The sequence below is a fragment of the Cryptotermes secundus genome, unplaced genomic scaffold, assembly GCF_002891405.2.
Source record: "Cryptotermes secundus unplaced genomic scaffold, Csec_1.0 scaffold330, whole genome shotgun sequence".
Classification (NCBI taxonomy): Eukaryota; Metazoa; Arthropoda; class Insecta; order Blattodea; family Kalotermitidae; genus Cryptotermes; species Cryptotermes secundus.
Window position 1 is genome coordinate 1,401,801 of NW_019734317.1, and position 793 is coordinate 1,402,593.

Here is a 793-nt window from a genome sequence, read left to right on the forward strand (position 1 = left end):
GTTAGAAGAGTGACTGGACTAGAGACTGTCCGCACATTATATTATGCTCATTTCCAATCTTTATTACCATACGGACTGATATTTTGGGGCAACTCAGTAAATGCAAAACTGCTCTTTAAATTACAGAAGAGAGCTATAAGAGCTATGACCCATGTCCCAAAAACGACTAGTTGTAAACAAATTTTCAAATCATTACATATATTACCTCTACCATCTTTGTACATATACAAAACTCTAATATACATAAAATCCAATTCAAATGATTTCACAACCAACTCAGGATTACACTCATACAACACAAGGAAAAAAGATGACTTGCACATCATCCCATGTAATACAAGTCTATGCAAGAACAACTTTAACAATGTAGGACTTCGACTGCTAAATAATCTGCCACGATATATTAAAGAAATACCGGTACTATATAAGTTCAAAAACGCTTTGAAAACTTACCTACTCGATCATTGTTTTTATAAAGTGGATGAGTTTCTCTTGTGTGAGACAAACACTAATCAATTATAATCACATAATTCATGAATAATTGGTTTTGGGAATCCCTACTGCGCAGTTTACCTTTCTTTCTACCAGCAACCAAGATAACACAGTCGGAGATGTACCTGAATGGACTATTCTGGAGAGATTGCAGATGCCAAGAAGCCGCACCAGGAAGGGAGAATAGATGTAGTGAGACGTTGCAGTGTAGAGTCTATAGTGAAACGTTATACCAGTGCTATCACCAAATTCACCAATATTATCTCAAAGGCCGCGCCATAGCTTAAGCGGTTAGTCACTG

General features: G+C 36.7%; 1 protein-coding gene across 3 annotated transcripts in view; it reads right to left on the minus strand.

Moving 5' to 3' along the window:
- Window positions 1-793, minus strand: part of LOC111868569 (folate receptor beta-like) — a 12,893-nt gene that overhangs the window by 10,350 nt on the left and 1,750 nt on the right. The gene's annotated exons all lie outside the window — the stretch shown is intronic.